The sequence below is a fragment of the Oryx dammah genome, unplaced genomic scaffold (genome assembly GCF_014754425.2).
Source record: "Oryx dammah isolate SB20612 unplaced genomic scaffold, SCBI_Odam_1.1 HiC_scaffold_29, whole genome shotgun sequence".
In the NCBI taxonomy this organism is placed as follows: domain Eukaryota; kingdom Metazoa; phylum Chordata; class Mammalia; order Artiodactyla; family Bovidae; genus Oryx; species Oryx dammah.
Genome location: NW_024070213.1, coordinates 51,244,870 through 51,268,304, shown reverse-complemented (window position 1 = coordinate 51,268,304; position 23,435 = coordinate 51,244,870). Strand labels below are relative to the sequence as shown.

General features: G+C 41.8%; 1 protein-coding gene and 1 non-coding gene across 2 annotated transcripts in view; both read right to left on the bottom strand.

The window, feature by feature from the left end:
- Nucleotides 1–23,435, bottom strand: part of CUNH12orf42 (chromosome unknown C12orf42 homolog) — a 124,470-nt gene that overhangs the window by 70,034 nt on the left and 31,001 nt on the right. The gene's annotated exons all lie outside the window — the stretch shown is intronic.
- On the bottom strand, nt 11,889–11,961 carry TRNAK-CUU. The gene has a single exon. It is a non-coding gene; the product is annotated as a tRNA-Lys (tRNA).

Genomic DNA, 23,435 nt, shown 5'->3' with positions numbered 1-23,435 from the left:
CAGTTTGTCGCACCTTCCCCCACTGTTCATTCACTGTCCACAAGTTCATTCTCTACATCTGCATCTTTATTCCTGCCCTGCAAATAGGTTCATCTGGATCATTTTTTCTAGATTCCATATAAGTATTGATATAGATAAATACATATGCATGTGTTAATATACAATATTTGTTTTTCTCTTTCTGACTTACTTCATGCTATATAACTGACTCTGGGTTCATCCACGTCTCTACAAATGACCCAATTTCATTCATTTTTTATAGCTGAGTCGCATTCCATTGTATATATGGACCATATCTTTATCCATTCATCTGTTGATGGACATCTAGGTTGTTTCCATGTCCTGGCTATTGTAAATAGTGCTGTGATGAACACTGAGGTACATGTGTCTGCTTGAATTACGGTTTTCTCAGGGTATATGCCTGTAGTGAGATTGATGGGTCATATGGTTCTTTGTACTCTTCAGCCATTTAGGGAATTTCCCATACTTTGGGAATGCAATAAACAAAAATTAAAAGGTTTTTTAAATGTTGTATTTAGTGCTCTGGTTCTTTAGCAGAAATTCAACATATCTTTTTAACAGCATCAGTATTTTTGTCTTGTTACTATTTCTGTAACTTTCCAAAACTGCATATGCTATGAGTGATCAGTCCAACTTTATTTTTTCCATTTTGGTATATGATTTTGCAGAACATGGGTTTGTTTTTTTTTTAAATCATAACTCGTAATAACTGTCAACTAGCCATAGCTCTTTCCGTCTCCCATGTTCTCCTTCTCCTTCCAGTCTCCTATCAAATCCAGTCTTACATCAATCATCTCATACTGTCTACCATGTAGAGAGACAGGTCTTAGAGATCTTCTGTTACTTCCAGGAGAGACAGTGGAGTGTATTTGACACTTGAAGTGACTGTTTGTCATGACGAAGCAACGCTATGTCTCCAAAGGAGCAGCCAGATACCAAGCAAAGGACTTTAGTTCTCATACACACTGGAAATAAATTAAGGACTATGCTCAGAGGTTAAAGCGTCTGCCTCCAATGCGGGAGACCTGGGTTCAATCCCTGGGTCGGGAAGATCCCCTGGAGAAGGAAATGGCAACCCACTCCAGTATTCTTGCCTGGAGAATCCCATGGATGGAGGAGCTTGGTGGGCTACAGTCCACGGGGTTGCAAAGAGTCGGACATGACTGAGCGACTTCACTCTTCTCAAAAAGGCTTTCCAGGTGCTCAGAGGTAAAGAATGCACCTGCCAATGCAGGAGATACCAGAGATGTCAGCTCGATCCCTGGGTTGGGAAGACCCCCTGGAGGAGGAAACAGCAACTCCAGTATTCTTGCCAGGAAAATCCTGCGCTGTCCATGGTATCACAAGACACAACTGAGTACACACACCATTTCCCAAAAAAAGAAAAGAAAAAAAGAGTTCCTTTTAAAAAGCATTTGTCTGTAGAGGACACCATAGAATTTCAACTCTCAAGTGGTAACAGCAAGTCATTCAATAGCAAATATCTTTCCATTTCATAACTCATACCCCCAGGCCACCCAGCATTTCTTGGATAAACACAGTTTCACAATCTCAAGACACATGCATTGGTTTCAAAGAAAATTGTTTAATCTCACAAGGTACTAGCCTAGACTCAGAAGTATTAATTAACTACCTAACAGTCTATGAAGTCTTAATCCACAGGCTGCTGTTTTTAGTAGCTTATGAAGTAAGTTTAGTGACAGTTATTTCTTACAGAAGAAAAACATGCTAAACATCAAGGATAGTATAAGCCTTCTAATCCAATTTGATTATATCTAATAAATGATCAGTTAATAAAAAAAAGGCAAGAAATCCAAATATTCTTCCTATATATTGTGTTTTTTAAAAAAAAAAAAACATACATCTGCATATGTCTGCATACTGTTAACCAAACTTTTGATGTAGGGTCAAGGCCTTTTCTTTAAGCATGGGTCTAAGAGAGCTGATGGAGTTTCAAGTTTCCTTTCTTGCATAGGCTGCATTCATAATATACATCTACAATTACCTACCTGCAGTTTCTGGTTTCCATTTCCTAAAGTAGAGTGGGATGCTTCTAGAATGAGCTAAATGCAAATTCATTCTAGATTTAGCAATTTCCTCTTATATTCTTACTACTATTAATAATTGTAAGCCTAATTTAAAACTATTTCTGAAGCATTCAAGTTAGCACTTTCAAAGAAACAACTCTTTTGCCCTCATGTAATATTTAATTGTCACAGGATCATAATACATATACAACTGGCAGACACACGTTAGAGAAAAGACAATGGATTCTTGACAAACATAATGCTCACCGGTGAGAGAACTAGATGGATAAAATAGACACCCACATAATGTCCTGCTAAGGAGATGGGGGAAGTTGGTGAATCTGGAGGAAGTAGAAAGTCAGTTAAGTTGGGGGTTGTAAGAGAATATTTACTGTCATCTGGGAGTATTTAATCTTTAAATACTTCAGTTTTGGAATAACTGAAACCCAGATGGCATGTGCCAGCAGCTGTGACATGGAACTTTTACAGAAGACATAGAGCTGAAAGATAATGTTCAAGATTTTCTAATCTCAAGCCTTTATGTAACAGAGAAGTATATTTTAGCTCAAAGAATACAGGTGACTTTTCCAAATTCACTCAGCTGATTAATAGTGAAAACAAAAGTCCTCACTCCTGAGTCAGCATACAGTTCAGTTCAGTTCAGTTGCTCAGTCACGTCTGACTCTTTGCAACCCCATGAACCGCAGCAGGCCAGACCTCCCTGTCCACCACCAACTCCCGGAGTTTACCCAAACTCAAGTCCATTGAGTCGGTGATGCCATCCAACCATCTCATCCTCTGTCGTCCCCTTCTCTTCCTTCCCTCAATCTTTCCCAACATCAGGGTCTTTTCAAATGAGTCAGCTCTTCGTGTGAGGTGGCCAGAGTATTGGAGTTTCAGCTTCAACATCAGTCTTTCCAATGAACACCCAGGACCAATCTCCTTTAGGATGCACTGGTTGGATCTCCTTGCAGTCCAAGGGACTCTCAAGAGTCTTCTCCAACACCACAGTTCAAAAGCATCAATTCTTGGGCGCTCAGCATTCCCCATAGTCCAACTCTCACATCTATACATGACTACTGGAAAAACCATAGCCTTGACTAGACGGACCTTTGTTGACAAAATAATGTGTCTGGTTTTTAAATGCTATCTAGGTTGGTCATAAATTTCCTTACAAGGAGTAAGCATCTTTTAATTTCATTGCTGCAATCACCATCTGTACTGATATTGGAGCAAAAAAAAAAATAAAGTCTGCCACTGTTTCCCCATCTATTTGCCATGAAGTGATGGGACTGGATGCCATGATCTTAGTTTTCTGAATGTTGAGCTTTAAGCCAACTCTTTCACTCTTCTTGTTCACTGTCATCAAGAGGCTTTTTAGTTCCTCTTCACTTTCTGCCAGAAGGATGGTGTCATCTGCATATCTGAGGTTATTAATATTTCTCCTGGCAATCTTGATTCCAGCTTGTACTTCTTCCAGTCCAGCGTTTCTCATGATGTACTCTGCATATAAGTTAAATAAGCAGGGTGACAATATGCAGCCTTGACGTACTCCTTTTCCTATTTGGAACCAGTCTGTTGTTCCATGTCCAGTTCTAACTGTTGCTTCCTGGCCTGCATACAGATTTCTCAAGAGGCAGGTCAGGTGGTCTGGTATTCCCCTCTCTTTCAGAATTTTCCACAGTTGATTGTGATCCACACAGTCAAAGGCTTTGGCATAGTCAATAAAGCAGAAATAGATGTTTTTCTGGGACTCTCTTGCTTTTTCTATGATCCAGAGGATGTTGGCAATTGATCTCTGGTTCCTTTGCCTTTTCTAAAACCAGCTTGAACATCTGGAAGTTCACAGTTCACATAGTGCTGAAGCCTGGCTTGGAGAATTTTGAGCATTACTTTACTAGTATGTGAGATGAGTGCAATTGTGCAGTAGTTTGAGCATTCATTGGCATTGCCTTTCTTTGGGATTGGAATGAAAACTAACTATTTCCAATCCTGTGGCCACTGCTGAGTTTTCCAAATTTGCTGGCATATTGAGTGCAGCACTTTCACAGCATCATCTTTTAGGATTTGAACTAGCTCAACCAGAATTCCATCACCCCTGCTAGCTTTGTTCGTAGTAATGCTTCCTAAGGCCCACTTGACTTCACATTCCAGGATGTCTGGCTCCAGGTGAGTGATCACACCATCATGGTTATCTGGGTCATGAATAGTTCTTCTGCATATTCTTGCCACTTTGTCTCAGTATCTTCTGCTTCTGTTAGATCCATACCATTTCTGTCCTTTATGGAGCCCATCTTTGCATGAAATGTCCTCTTGGTATCTCTAATTTTCTTGAAGAGCTCTCTAATCTTTCCCATTCTATTGTTTTCCTCTACTTCTTTGCACTGATCACTGAGGAAGGCTTTCTTATCTCTCCTTGCTATTATTTGGAACTCTGCATTCAGATGCTTATATCTTTCCTTTTCTCCTCTGCTTTTTGCTTCTCTTCTTTTCACAGCTATTTTAACACGTCTTTAGACAACCATTTTGCCTTTTTGCATTTCTTTTGCTTGAGGATGGTCTTGATCCCTGTCTCCTGTACTATGTCATGAACCTCTGTCCATAGTTTATCAGGCACTCTGTCTATCAGATCTAGTCCCTTAAATCTATTTCTCACTTCCACTGTATAATCATAAGGAATTTGATTTCGGTCACAACCGAATGGTCTAGTGGTTTTCCCCACTTTCTTCAATTTAAACCTAAATTTGGCAATAAGGAGTTCATGATCTGAGCCACAGTCAGCTCCCAGTCTTGTTTTTGCTGACTGTATAGAGCTTCTCCATGTTTGGCTGCAAAGAATATAATCAGTCTGATTTTGGTCTTGGCCATCTGGTGATGTCCATGTATAGAGTCTTCTCTTGTGTTGTTGGAAGAGGATGTTTGCTATGACCCGTGCATTCTCTTGACAAAACTCTATTAGCCTTTGCCCTGCTTCATTCTGTACTCCAAGGCAAAATTTGCCTGTTATTCTAGGTGTTTCTTGACTTCCTACTTTTGCATTCCAGTCCCCTATAATGAAAAGGACATCTTTTTTGGGTGTTAGTTCTAGAAGGTCTTGTATATCTCATAGAATCATTCAACTTCAACATACAGGGTGCTGGTTATTATCTATTTACCTCCGCCCCACCTACAATTACTTTCCTCTCTCTTCTGGCAAGATCTGTGCCACAGGTGGCTTGTCTCCACTGAGTGTATCACCAGTCTTCCTCTTCTTTTGCCTCCCAGTTGGGTTTGGATTTCAGGAGGCACTGAGAGACTGAGGGGATGAAAGAGAAAGGTGTCTAATTCTCCCACTGTGTTTCACCACAGCTCCAGCACATCCTTCTACATTATAATTTCTGTCAGCAGACGGCTCCAACTTCCACCAGGCGCTGGTAACATCACCTAGAAATAGTCACTGCCTTCCCGCCTCCTTATCTTAACTCCCTCATGCCTCAAGTTATAGAGCCTAAATCCTCCCTACTTCTCAGCATATTGCTCCTTTACTGAATTCTTTTCTGTGAGATACCCACTTCTTAAAATATCCTGATGTTTTACTTGTTTATTTATTGACTGAGAGATCCTAGTTCCCCAACCAGGGACTGAACCCAAGCCTCTGCATTGGAAGGTCAGAGTCTTAATCACTGGACCAGAAGGGAAGTCCCTGTGAGACTCTTTTAAATGTGCCAAATATTTCTTTCTGGATCCTAGTTATAAGACCAGTTATCACTATATGATTCTCCAATCATATTTTCCCCTGCCCTGAAAACACGAAATCTTCACTTTTTAAAATTTACACCAGCACTTTAAGGGCAACTAATGGAATATCTTGATTTTATCTTGTGTTTTCAGACATTTCTTTAGGAAGTGTTGTAGCCTGGATTTCTTTGGGTTTATCTACCTGGGATTCTCTCAGCTTCTTGAACATGTGGGTTTATGTCTTTCACCAAATTTGGGGAATTTCCAGTCATTATCTCTTCAAATAGTTCTCTGTGTTACTCTGTCTCTTCTCCTTCAGGGACTCCAGCCACCCTTGGTTATCATCGTGTGTGTCCCCCAGAGGTTTGTTGTTGTTTTCTTCAGTCCATTTTCTCTCCCTTGTTCAGACTGGGGAAATTCTGTTGATCTGTCTGAATACTTAGATTGCACTGGGATGACCCAGAGAGATGATATGGGGAGAGAGGTGGGAGGGGGGTTCAGGATTGAGAACTCATGTACACCTGTGGCGGATTCATGTCAATGTATGGCAAAACCAATACAGTATTGCAAAGTAAAATAAAAAATAAATAAATAAATAATAAAGAGAGAGAGAGAGAGATGTGAAAAAATCTTATTAGAAATATATATCTGAGGCATTTCCCTGAAAATTCATAACATACTTTTCTTCCAAAGCTCTATATACAACTGCTGCTGCTGCTGCTTCTAAGTTGCTTCAGTCATGTCCAACTCTGTGAGACCCCATATATACAACTAGATTCTTATTTTCCTGTCATGATTTAACTGTTACTTTTGCAGGAAGTAGCTCTAATTTTATTTCCTTTATTGATCTTTTCACAATCTGTACTGATGTTGTTTATAGGTTTTTAGTGGTTTCTTTTCTGCTTCCTTCCCTGGGGAGCCAGCTTTCAAGGGCAGGGACCATACCTTGTTCACTACTGGTTTGCACAAAGTTGGCTGTCTGCAAATATCATTATGAACAAAAAGTGAATAAATAGATCTACTACCCCTTATATATCCAAGGAGAAATAACTGGCAGGTCCAAATATTTTAGTGATGGGGCTGAAGTTGGACCAAGAAAAAGATAACACCTATGTTCACAACCTGGGAATTTTAACCTCCTGGGGTATGTAACCTCCAAAAACAGGAGCCCACTTGTGGCCCCTTCTTACCCAGATATGCCTATAAGTCTTAGTAAAATCAAATTTAACTGGTATCCAAAAATTGTTCAGACTAAAAGATTCACACAAATCTTTAATTCCAGTCTGTTAAGGAAAGACAGAAGAAGGTTTAGATTCATTTCTGTTGTTGTGTCCAACTCTTTGCAACCCCATGGACTGTAGTACACCAGGCTTCCCTTCACTATCTCTTAGAGTTTGCTCAAACTCCTGCCCATTGAGTGATGCTAACTAATCATCTCACACAGCAAATTCCTTAAAAGCCTTTTCCCCTCACTTCCTGTCCCATCTTCTCCCCTTCCCTCTCCGCTTCTCCTTACTCTCTCCCCTTCCTGCTCTCTCCTATATTGCAACACAGTCCTCCATTTCTCCCCACAACAAGCCCCCAAAGCCCTCCTCCACACCAGCTGGCACCACAGGCTCCTTCGCCCTTTCTTCTCTGCCCTCCTTGACATTGTCATTTTTCTTCCTCTCTTGCTCTGCATACATTTTGGATTCTTTTTTTTTTTTTCCTTCTGATTCTTTGCTCTCCCATCACCCTGCTCTGATATACAAGGCCAAGAAGCTCCCGGGAGAGGGCAGAATCTTCCTTGCTGGTCAGTTAGAAGAGGAGGCCAAGTGGGTGGAGGCACAAGAAAGGATGCTCACCCTGGAAGGAAGAGGAGAGGGGAGAACGCCGTGTAAAAGGGAGGTGACAAGAAGCAAAAACAAGTCCCTTCCCCACCTCACAGTGACATTCGGACAGACAAGGACAAGATGCCATTGTAACTGTACCCGTCGGTTCGTTTCACAGCTTTCTCTCCCCTCCCTAGCCACTCCCCTGTCCTCCATGCGTTTCTCCCTCTCTGTTGTTTTGTCCTATAAGGTTTCAATCAGGGTTTTCCAGCCTATGAATGATAAGAACTATGCACTATGGGCTCAGAACAGAAACTGCCATTTTACTTCCTCACTCTGACGAAGGCACAAGTCAGTAAGAAACTTGAAACACAGCCTAGAAGTATTTATCTCACTGTCGAAGGTAATGGTTTAAAAAAGCTTAAATGAGGGCTTCTCTTGGCGGCCCAGTGGTTAAGAATCTGCCTTAGCTGGGGACATGGGTTCACATCCCACATGCCACGGAGCAGCTAAGCCTGTGCACCACAACTACTGAGCCTGTGCTCTAGAGCCTGGGAGCCCAACCCCTGAGCCCATGTGCAACAGCTGCTCACCCTAGAGTCTGTGCTCTGCAACAAGAGAAGTCACCACAATGAGAAACCTGGACACTGCAACTAGAGAGAAGTCCCCATTCACTGCAACTAGAGAAAGCCGGCAAGTTGCAATATATGAAAAAGTAGCAGCAGAGGTTAGGGTCCTAGGCTCTGGAGAGTGACTGAGCTGTTTCAGTCCCACCATTAAGCAGTGGCCTAAGCCCCTATCCAGATGCTGAGCATCCCTGATGCCAGCTACTCTGTCGGGATATGCAAAGGATAATATGCTGCCCCAGAGGGGTTCTCTGAGGGTGGAATAAATACTTCAGGTGAAGTGTTAAATCAATACCTGGCAGATAGTCAAGTTCAACGAACTTTAGCTGTTGTCATGGCTGTTGTTGAATCATACATAGGCTGACTGATCTTATCCCAGAAAACAAGGAAGTGTGGGTTAATGAAAGACAAACAGGCCAAAAAGGGTTGGGACCAACATTTGCGTATCTATCTAGCCAAAGGCCTTATCGGATACCCCTCAACATGTCCTAACTGGCTTTCATTCAGTCTTTGCTCTGGTTTACATGTGAAGGACAGCAACGTGCAACTTTTCACTCACAGGAAAGCATGCAGAAGGTAGGGCCCACAAGACGCCATGAGTTTCCCCTGGGGCACAGATGTACAAACAAGTGCTTTGCACACTGAGAGATTACAGGAGCCCACCTTCCAGAGGGGCTGGGCCAATGGACCCAATGGCCAGGGCACTCATAGAAGATTCCAGTCCTTCTGTTCTCTCAAACTTCCACAGAATTTAAATGGCGGGAGGTGGGGGCGGGAGTGAGGGGCCAGAGAGGGAGGGGGCCCAGCACAAAGCCTACAAGGCACCATGAGTAAAAGCGACTTGTAATATTAATCCGTGTGATTAATCCAGCATGCTAAGGAAGAATCTTTACAGAATCAAAACTTGTGTGGTTTTGATCCGGGGAGGTTAGAAAACAGTGTTGCTTTTACTTGCCAGTGCCTCCTTGGTTTCGTGCTAGAGCTGTATTCTTCGGAGTCCAGTAGGAACAAAGGAAGAAGCATTTCTGTGACCATGGGGAGCAAGGGCACGTTGACAAACGTCCTTCTTCCCCACCCCTTCTGGGAGACCCTTCCTGAATTTCCCAAGAACTAGGCTCAGGGATTGTGTTTGCATCATTTCCTCCAAAAGCCAAACGACTGAAAATTTCACCCCTCCTCCACCCAAGTGCAGATTTCTGTCAACCCATGAAAAGTGGTTTTCACCCAGGCCTGGGTGGATGGCAGATCCCACCCCAAGCTCTTTGCAAGACAGCGGCAAGAATGGCGCAAAAGCTTTCACGGTTCCAGTGGGAATCGCAGCTTCTTCAGGAGGGAAAGTAGCCTGAAAGCATCCTGTCAGAAGCCGAGAACGGGAGCCTTTGGAAATGGCAGGGAAAGAGCAAGAAAGCCTCCAGGAAATGCAAACTTATCTGGGCGAGGCCTAGTCAGGCTTCATCCACCTCTGGTGGGCTATGAGGTAATTCTGAAGACTGACGTGAGCTACATCTGAGCAAACAATGATATTTTGAAGCCATTTCATCTCTCCTAATTATACTTGGGAAAGTGAAAGTGAAAATGGCTCAGTTGTGTCTGACTCTTTGCAACCCCATGGAATACACAGTCCATGGAATTCTCCAAGCCAGAATACTGGAGTGGGTAGCCTTTCCCTTCTCCAAGGCATCTTCCCAACACAAAGATCAAACCCAGGCCTCCTGCATTGCAGGCGGATTCTTTACCAACTGAGCTATCAGGGAAGCCAAATTATACTTGGGAGGAGCAAACATAAGTCTTTTCCTGGAAGCTTCTGGGGTCTATGTTACAGGAGTCTCCAACCTTGGGAAGACTTTTCCAGCCAGTGGATTGTGCTGAAGCCACCCTCAGTGGCAGCAGAATGGTGGTGAGAGGTAGCAGTCACAGGAAGCTTCCCAGGGCATGTTTAGGGACAGAGAAGGACTTCACTCTCAGTTCTAGAAAAAGAGAGAACCATGGTTTGCCAGTGAAGTGACCTGAGTGAGGAGAACAAGACCCCAGCTCTCGCTCTCCCCTTCCTGACCCTTCTTATAGTTCTCCAGGCCATGATCCCTAAGCTACTGCCAAGACTAAGGCCAGCAGAAGGAGAGCTCCCAGCTGAATGCCAAAGTCAACCAGCTACTATTAGTCAGTGTGTGAAAGTGAATGTGTTAGTAACTCAGTTGTGTCCTACTCTTTGCAACCCCATGGACATAGCCCACCAGGCTCCTCTGTCCATGGGATTCTTCAGGCAAGAATATTGGAGTGGGCTGCCATTTCCTTATCCAGGGGATCTTCCTGACCCAAGGATTGAACCCAGGTCTCCTGCATTGTGGGGAAGACTTTTTACCATCTGAGCCACCAGGGTTCATAAAAAAGCTAAAGTTTATGAGGCCTCATCGGTAGAAATAATTTTACACTCCTCTGACTTTTCTCACTGTTGTTCCCCTGTTCCCAGCATGGTGCTTGGTGCAGAGTCAGCATTTAATAAATGTTTGAACTGTGCCATAGAACTCATACCAGCCAGCTCTCTTGCCCTTTGATAAATTCCTAATCTCGCTACTAAATTATAAGATCTTCAAGGATAATCACATTGACAGATTAATCCATGTGTCCCCCTTCCCCTGCCAACACCTAGCAGAACATCCAGAACATGGTAAGGTTTTAGTAAGTGGTGGTTGACTCTGTGGTCTGTGGCATAATCTCCTTACATGCAGTCTTGTCATAGGGATCGCTGGACAGCATGACTTGTGTTTGCACATGTGTGTGTTTGTGTTTGTGTGCATGGACAGACACATACTCTTGTCTGCATTTACATCTGTATTGGTGTACATGTGGGGTTTCCCTGGTGGCTCAGATGGTAAAGAATCTGCCTGGATTGCAGAAGCCCTGGGTTCAATCCCTGGTTCGGGAAGATCTCCTGGAGAAGGGAATGGCTACCCACTCCAGTATTCCTGCCTGGAGAATTCCATGGACAGAGGAACCTGGTGGGCTATAGTCCATCAGATCATATACATATCTTGCTCTGAAAGGAGCAGCACCAAGGAAAGTGAGAAGTGGGAGGCCATAAGTTTTGGCTAGTTATCAACCCTACTATCTGCAATTTTAAAAAAATATATATTTCTATAACATTCTGCTGACTGACCCTCTGGGTTCTTATCAGTTGACTGAAAATATTCAAAAACAGATAATAGATCATCCAGTCTCCTTCTCCTCTTGCTTTATAGCTCAGGAGACTGATCCAGAAAGGTTAAACAGCTTGCCCAAGGTCACACAGCAGATGATGGAGCCAGGGCCTCACATCGTCTCACCTCCTTGAGTCTCAGCAGCCTAGTTTGAGCTCTATGACTCTTGAAAACCTACTTTTGTTAAAGTTACCAAATGGTCCTAGTTGTCAAATTAAATGAGTATCCCTAGTACATTTCTTTTTTTCTTTCTTTAATATTTTATGCCAACTAGACTCTCCCTCCAGCTGAAACCCATGACCTCCTTTAAACGCTGCTAACAGTCATGCTAATGGTCATTGGCCATGTGATGGGGAACAAGCACATTCCAAGAACTCTATTTTGTGACCCTTATTCCCCACAATGAACTCTAGCAGTCAGATATATGATTGTCCTCATTTTTTAAAATTTATTTGGCTGTGCTGGGTCTTAGTTGCAGAACATGGGACCTACTTCCCTGACCAGGGATTGAACCTGGCCCCCTTGCATTAAGAGAGCAGAGTCTTAACCACTGGACCACCAGGAAAGTCCCATGATTGTCCCTATTTTAACTTAGGAATGCTAGGAGAAGTGAGGATGATGAACTTGGCCAAGGTCACACAATTCATCCATGGTTAACTTGAAATTTAAACTCAAAAGTCAGCCTGTGGATTGGGTACTTCCCACCACAGCTGGGAAGTACCAAGGAAAATGAGAAGTGGGAGACCACAAGTTTTGGCTACTTACCAACCCTACTAACTGCAATTTTTTTTAGTATATATTTCTATAAGATTCTGCTGACTGACCTCTGGGTTCTCATCGGTTGATTGAAAATATTCAAAAACAGAGAACAGATCATCTGGTCTCCTCCTCCTCTTGCTCCTCCACAATTGTCAGCTCCTGCCTCTTTCTCACCTTTCTTGGTCGCATGCCTTCTCAGTTTCCCCCTCCTTTCGTGTCCCTGAAATATTATCCCTCTGCGTTCCAGTCTCAGCTCTCATTTCTTTTCCCCTCTTTTTATCATCTCATCCACTCTCAAGACTTTCTTACAACCCCTGTATGACTCCGTAACCTTTTCCTCAAGCTCAGACCTCTATTCTAGGTCACAAACAAATAAAAGCTCTATATACAGATCTACATCAATATCTGTATCTGCTAAGGTCTATTGCGCAGAATGGTCTCCTTTCCTAACTTCCGCTCAGTTCAGTTCAGTTGCTGAGTCATGTCAGACTCTACGACCCCATGGACCGCAGCACGCCAGGCATCCCTGTCCATCACCAACTCCCGGAGTTTACTCCTGGAGTTTACTTCTGCTCAGCTGATAAGAAATTTGGTTTAGCTTTATGATAGTCCAGTGTCTTTTCTCCTCATGCCACTTGGGTTTGGTTTATTTAAGGCAAAAATAGCAAACTAATCCTTCCTTGTTATTTTAACTAAAGGTATATTTGTTACTTTTAACCAAAGGGTTAACACACGCTGCAAGAGGAACACTCCACCTGTCAGCTGAGGCAAGGTCCCAGTTGCTCAGGAAGCCAGTCGAGGCTCCAAAAACTCTTTCTTCATCACTACCATCATCCTGGGCCTGGCATCTGCTCTCATGATCATGCTTCAGAAATGGAAAATCAAAGGCTGATTTTGATTTTGGCTACCATCCATGGGATCGCATAGAGTTGGACACAACTGAGGCAACTTAGCACACACGTAAAATAGACAACTAATGAGAGCATACTGTATAGCCCAGGGAACTCAACTCAGTGCTCTGTGGTGACCTAAATAGGAAGTAAATCCAAAACACAGAGGACATATGTATACATATAACTGATTCACTTTACTGTACAGTAGAAACTAACACAACATTGTAAAGCAACTCTACTCCAATAAAAATTAATTTAAAAAATTCCCAGATGATTTGTATATACAATAAAGACATAAAACACACTTTTATCTAAAGAATAAAATATCTTTCCCATGGTATAGGAGGCTGATCATGACCCATCATCTATTTATCCCTTTCCCAACCCCTGATCTCACAAGGCTCTCTCTGTGATCTGTTTGACAAATTAAGGAACCTGAGGCATCAAAAATCTAAAGAGGCAATTCCCCATCTTCTCCATCCTGGCCACCCTAGAGCTTAGCACTGTCCCTACCTCACAAGACACATGCTGAGTCAAACTGAACTGGATCAATGAACCCTTTAAAACATAGATTTCTGAAATAATACAGTACTACATTCATATGGCATCTTTCATCCAGGTATGGTCTAACCGGAACAAGAAACAATGCAAGGAGAAAAGACAGTCAGTGTCATGACCTAGAGGCATCTTACTGCTTCAAACATGGAAGAGGGCATCATGGGCCAGGGGAGGGGGGGACGTGGTCTTGCCTGTGAAATCCTTGCTGCTCTCAGTTAATTTACTGCCTGAAGTCAAACCCGTGCTCTATATATTAAAGCACAACCCCCACCTTTCTTTTGTTTAAGAAGAGCAAACTTTCACCACAAAGATACAAGAACAACAAATATTGATATTCTTGACGGATGGTACACCTCACACCACAGGCCACTCAAGCATCTGCTCGTTACCACCCAGCCCTCCCCTTTGTGGGGAAATCGTGCCAAGTGGCCTCCTGTGTTGAGCGACTGCAGATCGCAAATATTTAAAAGAAATAAATTTCTCTGAATGAAAGCACCTTTCTTTGTTCTTCAACCCCCTCTTCTCCCAAGTCATGTTGATTCTGGGGCTCTGCATACTGCCAGCACCTGGACTTTCAATTGTTTGCTTGCCAAGATCGCTGTGGTTTCCTTGCTTGGTTTTAGGAACCATTATAAGTACAGTAGCCAATGAAGGTGTGTTTTCTTTCTCTCCTGGCAATCTGTAGGGGAAGCATGGGCTTCAGGACACCTAGCAGCAACTATTATTAGAGTGCAAGGGAAGAGGGATACAAAAATTAGAACTCCTCAGTCTGAGCACTTGTCTCCTAGGAGGATGAGAAATGGGCCACCGTTGCAGATCAAAAAGAAAGGACTGGATTTCCTCAATAGCCTTAGTATTTGGCAGAGAAATTTTTAAACCTGGTTTTTCTGAAATCCAAAACCGTTCTTTTTTTTTTTTAATTAATGAGTTTATTTTGGTTTCATCGGGTCTTAGTTGCAGCACTTGGGATCTTTCACTGCGTCATGGGTATCTTCCGTTATGGTGCACCAGCTCTCCAGTTGTGGCTTGTGGGCTCTGGAGTGCAGAGGCTCAGGAGTTGTGGTACGCAGGTTTAGTTGCTCTGAGGTATGTGGGGTCGTAGTTCTCTGACCAGGAATCAAACCCACATCCCTTGCATTGAAGAGAGAATTCTTAACCACTGAGCATGAAGACTTGCAATCAGAAATAAGTATGGAATTTCAGCAAGCAGAAATTCAAATTGTGACTGAGGGTGGCCACTTAGAATATTACCCCAAGTGTCTAAATACAAATACTGAATAAAGCTACTATTTGACATTAAGCATCACCCACCATTCAATGGAGTAGGATGATGCCCCATGTGATCTTGATTGCTGCTCTTAATCTCTCTTCACTGAGCTACGTTTCAAGGTAGCATTAGAGTTAAGTAAACTTCAACCAAACCTTGTGATCAAGTTAGCATTGATAACAAAGTGGATGTAGGGACAAATGGTCGGTGTAAAGCTTTAGCTTTTCTCTTACCCAAAGCCGACTTCTCAAAGTGTTGCAGCCTCTGTTAATACTAACAATGGGAAGGATATTTGTTACTTTTCATTCCCTATATATCTTTATTCTACTTCCAGAAACAATTATTGGGAATCTGCACAGCTCAACATTAAAAAAATTAAGATCATGACATCTGGTTCCATCGCTTCATTGCAAATAGATGGGAAAACAATGGAAACAGTGACAGGCTTTATATTCTTGGGCTCCAAAATCACTGCAGATGGTGACTGCAACCATGAAATTAAAAGACACTTGCTCCTTGGAAGAAAAATTATGACCAAACTAGACAGTGTATTAAAAAAGAGACATTACTTTGTCAAGAAAGATCCGTCTAGTCAAAGCTATGGTTTTTTCAGTAGTCATGTACGGATGTGAGAGTTGGATTATAAAGAAAGCTGAGCACCGAAGAACTGATGCTTTCGAACTGTAGTGTTGGAGAAGGCTCTTGAAAGTCCCCTGGACTGCAAGGAGATCAAACCAGTCAACCCTAAAGGAAATCAATCCTGATTATTCATTGGAAGAACTCTTGCTGAAGCTGAAACTCCAATACTTTGGCCACCTGATGCGAAGAACTGATTCATTGGAAAAGACCCTGATGCTGGGCAAGATTGAAGGCAGGAGGAGAAGGGGATGACAGAGAATGAGATGGCTGGATGGCATCACCAACTCAATGGACATGAGTTTGAGCAAGCTCCAGGAATTGGTGATGAACAGGGAAGCCTGGCGTGCTGCAGTCTATGGGGTCGCAGAGTTGGACACAACTGAGTGACTGAACTAAACTGACAACTCAAAATCTTGTTCCATACAGTTAAGTGAGTGCTTCCCTAAACTTCAGGGGTAAAACAAATGCTCAGATCTGACACACCAGCACATTACAATGCTGTTAGAGCTGCAGGGTTTGAAGTTCAGAACCAAAGTGATGTAATGAGATTTCACTGGGGCAACCAGGGTCAAGGTTTGACTGCAAGAGACTGCAGGGTCTGGAGTGGCTGCAGCCATCTCATAAACACAAGACAAGTGTCTGCTGACTTTAAATTACTTTTTGGTGAGACAGCTTGAGTTGTGTGAGCTCTACTACTTTGCCAATTCTGTCTGGTTCTTAGAGACTTGTATTTGTGATATGAGGATCAAAATGCAGTCTGTGGTCATAGAATAGTCTGTTTCACCTTGGGGAAAACTGATCAGTTCTGATAAGGGTTGTACTAATAAAGAATGATGTGCACTTCACCTTGTTGACACATTCCCTAACCAGTTGAGCCAAAAAGTCCTAGGTAAGTTACTCATTCCAAAAGTGAAAGATAAACTACAAGCCCTTACAATTAAAATAAAAAGATATTTTGGTCTTGGCAACATACAGAGGAGCTGAAACCAGCCTCCTTTTGGGGGCTGGATTAGGAAGATCACCAAAGAATTACATAACAAGTGTTCTGAATTATACGAAAATCATTAAGCCACTTTCATTTTCTTATAAGTGAAAGTGAAGTCACCCAGTCGTGTCTGACTCTTAGCGACCCCATGGACCGCAGCCTACCAGGCTCCTCCATCCATGGGATTCTCCAGACAAGAGTACTGGAGTGGGTTGCCATTGCTTTCTCCATCATTTTCTTATAAAGCCTCCACAAATTACAAGAAATATCAGAGGAAACATGACAAAGCCACTATTTAAATTTAAATTTAAAATGAAATTCTGATTTACATAGAATGGATTTGCACAGAGTCAAATATTTTTAGGAAAATTATTCTATAAAAATCATCAACTCTAGATGTACTAAAATTTATGTTTCAAAATAATCTATCATAAATGTATCTTCGTATTTCACCCTCCATAAAATACACAGTTGTTAGCTGCATCAGCAGAAAAACTCTCCTGAAAATCGAAATTTATCAAAAGTTATTGGCAATCTTTGCTGTCCAATCATATTTAATAGTAAGGCACTAAGAGGCTGACTGCAAACTCTGGACTCACTGGAAGCCTTGTTGATTATTGGGCTTCACTGTGGCATGAGTCATTTATCCTGCCCTTTCCTTGAAAGACTCCTCAGTGTCAGAATGTGAGGGTTTTTCTCTGGTTTCTCCAGGGAAGAGTCCTCCAAATCCCAGCCTGGGAAATTGTTGCTTGGTTGATGGCACTCAGGGAACAGAACAGGAGAAAGTGTCACTTTCTAAATTTCAGGAAACCCCTGTTTGGAGATCCCACTTTATCTCTGAGGCCAGTGTCCCTCTCTAACTTAATTTTACTGGATAACAAATCTCTTCTCCTTGGAAGGAAAGCTATGACAAACCTAGATGGCATTTTAAAAAGAAGAGAGATCACTTTGCCAACAAAGGTCTGTCTAGTCAAAGCTATGGTTTTTCCAGCAGTCATGCATTGATGAGAGTTGGACCATAAGGAAGGCTGAGTGCAGAAGGATTGATGCTTTTGCACTGTGGTGTTGGAGAAAACTCTTGAGAGTTCCTTGGACTGCAAGGAGATCAAACCAGTCAATCCTAAAGGAAATCAACCCTGAATATTCACTGGAAGGACCGTTGCTGAAGCTCCAATAATACTTTGGGCACCTGATGTGAAGAGTCGACTCACTAGAAAAGACCCTGATGCTGGAAAAGATTGAAGACAAAGGAGAAGGGGGCAGCAGAGAATGAGATAAGATAGCATCACTGGTTCAATGGACATGAATTTGAGCAAGCTCCAGGAGATGGCTGGGGACAGAGGATCCTGGCATGTTAGAGTCCATGGGGTCTCAGAGTCAGACACGACTTAGTGACTGAACAACAACAAAATCTCTCTCCTGACTCTGGAGGTTGAGCTAAGGAAAAGCGGAGCCCTGCATCCAGACTGTCACCAGCCCCTTATTTTAGCCCTGCTTTAGAAAGTATGTGAAACCTTCAAGTTCCAGTTTTCTCAGAGGTAAATGAATTGACTCACTTCTCCTTGTAGGACCCCTGTGTAGACTTGCACTGGGAAATCACTCCTCCTGTGACCACTTTTTAACCAGCTTCACAGCTTTCAAAAAATTGTTGAAAATGCTTACTTGATATTGTCTCCTCTCTTTGTCTTTGTTTTTATCCCTGTGGGTGAATGTTTTTGTTTTAAAGCAGTACTTCCCAATTTTTTCAAAGTCACAAGGGACAAAAAAAACATATAACATTTGTTGGAAAGTAGTAAAGGCAACTCTTCTTACCCTCATCCTCCCCACCTAAGATGAATGCCTCCATAATGAGTCACTTAAGTCACAGAGGCTTGAACCCCAGACACATTCATCCTGGTCCCTGGTGACTGGAGAAAAAGGAGCATCTACCCCAGCCAATGAAACAAAATTGCAGTGAAGTCAAAGGGAATAATCTAAAAAGAAACTAACACACAACTAACACACAGGACAGTATAACACAGCACTGAAGACCATAGTGCCTGAGCTGGAATCCTGCCCTCCACTTTTTACTGCATCTCTGATCCTAGGGAAATTGTTCTCTCTCTCTTGATGTCAATGCCCTCATCTGGAAAACAGGATTTAAGAGTAACTCCTGTTGCTATGAATGTTTAAGGGAGAATGTAACTGCAAAGTGCCTAGCACAGAGTTGGTGAAATAATGAGTGGAGGAAATACTGATAAGGGTTAAAATGAAAAACACAACATTCACAAAGAAAAAAGATAGAGTCTTAGGGAAAAAACATTAAACAGAGAATAAAAGGGATCAGAGCCACAGTTTACAAATACATAGATCCTTAGGCCCCCACCATCCATGAAAATACAGAACAGATGGATAGAGATATATAATATATAAAACAGGATATGTGTATAAATATATATATATAATATATTAAAAAGAATATATACATATATAATGGAGAAGGAAATGGCAACCCACTCCAGTATTCTTGCCTGAAAAATTCCATGGACAGCGGAGCCTGAAAGGTTACAGTCCATGGGGTCACAAAGAGTCGAATACAACTGAGCCACTGCACACACTTACATACAAATATATATTTGTCAATAGTATCTGAGTTCCTTTTATGTGACAGAGGTTCTAAGAGTTAGCTTGTTTTCAGGAGAGGAACAAATTTACTATCTCCACTTGGTTATTAATTAGCCCTTCAAATGAGGTCAGGCATTCTCTCTTATTGTTAGCTCTCTTTTTACAAGACTATAAATAAAAGTACAACCCATCTCCCATCTTATCATCTGCCTCACTCAGATGCCAGCCCACACATTATTCTCTGTGGAAAAAAAGTCCAATGTGAATATTTAATATTAAATTGTTGAGGGATGTATATGTGTGAAGGGCCAGACCATCACACACTGGTAACTATATATTCCAGTATGTAAAAGCAAAAAAATTACTAAAGTAGGAGACACTAAATAAAAGGTCAGTGGCTTTTGGATAGCTATGAGTACATATGTTATTAAACCTACGAACATTGCTTCTCAAGAAAATATAAAGTTCCTTCCAGGTTCCTGTTAGTGTTTGAGGTTTAGATTGTACTTGGACAAAGGAATCATAATTCAATTATCCAATGATTTATTACAAAACACTTTGCCCACACTGGCTATTCTGATGTGTAAACATCAGAGTATTACACTCCCTCTATCCCAGGCTTCGCATTTCAGATTTCATTAGCCAATAAAGCCAGGTTTATTTATAATAAAGTTAAGCCCTTCAAACCACTGACCATGGAAACCAGATTTTGAAATAATTCAGATTTGTGTTTCTGTTCTTTCTAATTAAGGGTAATATCGGGAAGCACAGACAGTGGGTAGCATTGTTGGAGCACCATGGATTTAAGCAAGAAAATCTGATTATCAGCTCATGTCAGAAGCCAAGCGATAATGCAGCTTAGCATTCGTTTGGGTTTTCTCTTTGGCCAAAGATAATTACCGTTCGTGAGGCCTTACGTAAGTGTATCTAATATCTAGGGCCCTAAAATTTATGAATAGCAAAAGCACACAATAGGCAAAGAAGAATTACTGTATTTATTATTTCTATGGCTTGTTCCACCATGATAATTTTGTTATCTAGCAGTCAAACCTCTAAAATCAAAGTATAATTTCTTAAAGGACAAGAAGTTAGCTATGCTGGCAAGGTTTTCTGCCCAATTTCCTCTGATGAAAGTTTTTTATACCGAATTAGAAGTCGAAGAGCCAGAATTTTAAAAGGAAATTTACAAAAGGGGATTCAGAGTTACCTACTGAGGTCACTGCACAAACAGATGTTAAGCTTCTGCAGTGAGATTTCTTTTTTCATAAAGTGTAATTTCTTAAACCTGTGCTGTTGATAATAAATGCAATGCTTCCTACCAAACAACACCAAAAGATGTGTAAGATGTAAAACAGTTCTTGGCAAAGAGGATGGTGTCTCAGAGAGTAGTGCTGTGTTACAAGCAACTTGAGTACACATCACATAGAATAAATTTGGGAAACCCAGAGGGGGCGGAAAGTTACTGGAACTAGGGATTAAAAGTTTGATAAAAGCAGATCTAATTATGAGGATGAAAAAAATACCAAGTTGTGAAATTGCCAAAATAAGAATGCCGAGATCCACCAAAGGATAAAGATACAATTGCTTTTGGAAGAAAAAGATAGTGTGATTCTCCATAACTGTAGTTTATTTTTTAGGAATATGTTTTATAATTTGTTTACTACTCATTATATGCCACCAGTAACTAACACTTTATTGAGTATCTACTACCCTGTTCTAAACACTTTCAACATCCTAAATGCCTCAAATCTTCCCAGTAACCAATGACATCATTATTTTATCCTTCCCATTTTACAAAGGAGGAAAATGAGTCACCAAGAGATTAAATAAATTTCCCAGCTGCCTTCCACTACTCTCAAAGTTACATAAAACTTTTTGTTGATGAAATCCATCCTGGTAATTAGATTTGGCTTTATATATCAAACTTCTAACTCTAGTTCAAACAAATATTCCTCTTCAGGGTCCCAAAATCTATTCCATGTGACACTGGGTTGGCCAGAAATGTCGTTTGGGTTTTTCCGTAAGTTGGTATGGGCAAACCCAAACAAATTTTTTGACCAACTCCATATATACTCAGGCTGCTCACTTTACAGCATTTTACAGCAATGTTCACTCTAATTCCAACCTGAAGGAAATGGTGTGTCAAGACCCATCAGAGTAGCTCCACTGCTAGCTCAGGCTCCAAGCACCAACTCTCCATCCTTGAGCAAATCACCCAACTCTCTACTGAAACTAAGTCCAATGGGAGTAGTGTCATTGACAGGATAATGACAGGTGAAGGTAAAGTCAAAGACAAAGCTCTTACAATCTGAATCTAGAACATTCCCCGCACTCCCCCACTCTGCTCCTGAGCTCTCACTTGCAATCTCGGTATATTTGAGGTGGGTGGGAGGAAGGCAAAAGCACAATCGGAGTAACAACAATGTTGACAATGACAACAGGTGTAACAAGAAGAAAGAGAAGTGCTCATCAGCACAAAGAAGCAATGTGTGCAGTGGATCACAGCACGCACCCTGGAGCCAAAGTGCCCAGGCCAGATCCTGGAGCTACCGCTTGGGCAAGGTGCTTTCCTTTTCTTTGCCTTCATTTTCTCACCTGTAAAATAAGGATAACAGCAACTCTCATCTGATATTTATGACAATTCAATGACAATATTCATAGAGAATTTCTAACAGCCAGATGGAGGGTCATCAACATGTATTAATACCTATACACATTGGAGAGTTATGGGCAGTAATACAACTAATTGTTCAGTGACAGGTGCCATCAACTGATTGGTTATTGTACTGGGAAGTGAAAAGATAGAGTCATGACTTTTCTTTGTTTCTACTTTTTATCCTGATGAAAAGCTAGTGATTTTTTTTTCCACCTTTTCCACCACAGGAACTTGTGCTTCATGATTTACGTGGCTGATTTCATCTACTTCTGTTTTTACATTTTAATAACATAATGTTCTTTTGAGCACTGTAGAATCATATTAGACTATTGAGACTTTAGGATTTCATGAGGACTGCTTTATGGTGTTCATGAAGTTACTAAGGCAGAAGTAGCAGAGGAGAAAATAGTCAAGTCACTAGGGGCCATGAAGAAGGAGGAAAGAAGGTACAGACGAGCAGTGGGCCTCCTGCCCGCAAACCCATGGCCTCTGCTCTTCCTCTGACACTAGAGAGATAAAATAAGGAAGAAGAATAAATATAGCAGAAATGCACCTAAGCCTTCATGGCAGCCATCCCAATGAGTGTGACATGAAGAAGGAAGGAAGGAGAGAGAGAAAGAAGGAAGGAAGGAAAGAAAAGAAAATGAACAGAGGAAGGAAGAAAAAGAAGCTAGGGAAACTGGTTCAAAATGGGTCATGTGGCTATGCACAGTTGCATGGGATAGAAAGTAGTTGAGAGGGTGACTCAGATTCAGTGACTGAAGAAGCAGATGACCAATATCAGTGCCCAGGCATGGCGGTCCCTTCATTGTGTGGCTAGAAGCTTCAGTGATGCACCATTAAGGAGGCACAGGTAGTTCAGAGCAAATTCACCAGTAGTTCTCTTACCTGTCATGTTTAGTCGATTTCCCCATACTTTAGCTTTCCTCTTGCATTTTTTTGTTCCTATCATTTTGCTTTACACTCTAGGAGATTTTCCACAACTTTTTCGCAATTTTCGGTTAAATTATTGACATTCAATACATATATGTTTGATTCTTGAACTCTTTCTGCTTGCTGACTGCTTATTTTTCCAAGACGCAGTTATTCGTATTTTATGGATTTTCTCAGAATCTCCCAGAGGATATTAATCAGGTATCTTTTTAGAGTGAAATTTTTTTTCTGGTTTCTGAAATATGCTTGTGTCTTCTAATGCCCATTTTTCTATTGAATCTTCTTGGTCCTTTTGCGCAATTGCTGCTGTTGTTGTTCAGTCACTAAGTCGTGCCTGACTCTTCACAGCCTCATGGACTGCAGCACGCCAAACTTCCCTGTCTTTCACTGTCTCCCTGAGTTTGTTCAAACTCATGTCCATTGAGCTCAGTGATGCCATCCAACTATCTTATCCTCTGTTGCCCACTTCTCTTCCTGCCCTCAATCTTTCCCAGAATCAGGGTTTTTTCCAATGAGCTTGCTCTTCGCATCAGGCAGCCAAAGTGTTGGAACTTCACCTTCAGCCTCAGTGCTTCCAATTCAGGCTTCCCTGGTGGCTCAGTTGGTAATGAACCTGCCTGCAACCCAGGGTTCGATCCCTCATCAGGATCTTTCCCTGAAGAAGGGAATGGCTACCCACTTCAGTATTTTTGCCTGGAGAATCCCATGGACAGAGGAGCCTGGCATGAGGTCGCAAGGAGTTAGG